Source organism: Corvus brachyrhynchos, unplaced genomic scaffold (genome assembly GCF_000691975.1).
Source record: "Corvus brachyrhynchos isolate BGI_N302 unplaced genomic scaffold, ASM69197v1 scaffold537, whole genome shotgun sequence".
Lineage (NCBI taxonomy): Eukaryota > Metazoa > Chordata > Aves > Passeriformes > Corvidae > Corvus > Corvus brachyrhynchos.
The window spans coordinates 30,271-31,087 of NW_008239053.1; positions in this window are offsets into that span (position 1 = coordinate 30,271).

Consider the following 817-nt stretch of genomic DNA (forward strand, 5'->3'; position numbering starts at 1 on the left):
ATCCCAAAATTTGGGGGGTTTGGGGTCACCTGGAGCCGAATTTTGGGGGTTTGAGGGCACCTGGACAGGTGGGAGCCAGAATTTGGGGCTCCAAAGCCACTTGGACCCCAAATTGGGGTCGTTTAAGGTCATCTGGACACCCAAAACCCCAAAATTTGGAGTGTTTGGTGTCACCTGGAGACAGGTGGGAGCCAAAATTTGTTGCCCCAAACCCACCTGGACCCCAAATTGGGGTTGGTTTGGGTCACCTGGACACCCGAAACCCCAAAATTTGGGGGGTTTGGGGTCACCTGGAGCTGAATTTTGGGGGTTTGAGGTCACCTGGACAGGAGGGAGGCCAAGATTTGGGGCCCCAAACCCACCTGGACCCCAAATTGGGGTCGTTTTGGGGCATCTAGACACCCAAAATCCCAAAATTTGGGGGGTTTGGGGTCACCTGGAGCCGAATTTTGGGGGTTTGAGGGCACCTGGACAGGTGGGAGCCAGAATTTGGGGCTCCAAAGCCACTTGGACCCCAAATTGGGGTCGTTTAAGGTCATCTGGACACCCAAAACCCCAAAATTTGGAGTGTTTGGTGTCACCTGGAGACAGGTGGGAGCCAAAATTTGTTGCCCCAAACCCACCTGGGCCCCAAATTGGGGTCGTTTTGGCTCACCTGGAAACCCAAAATCCCAAAATTTGGGGGTTTGGGGTCACCTGGACACTTGGGAGTGAAAATTTGTTGCCCCAAACCCACCTGGACCCCAAATTGGGGTCATTTTGGGTCACCTGGAAACCCAAAACCCCAGAATTTGGGGGGTTTGGGGTCACCTGGAGC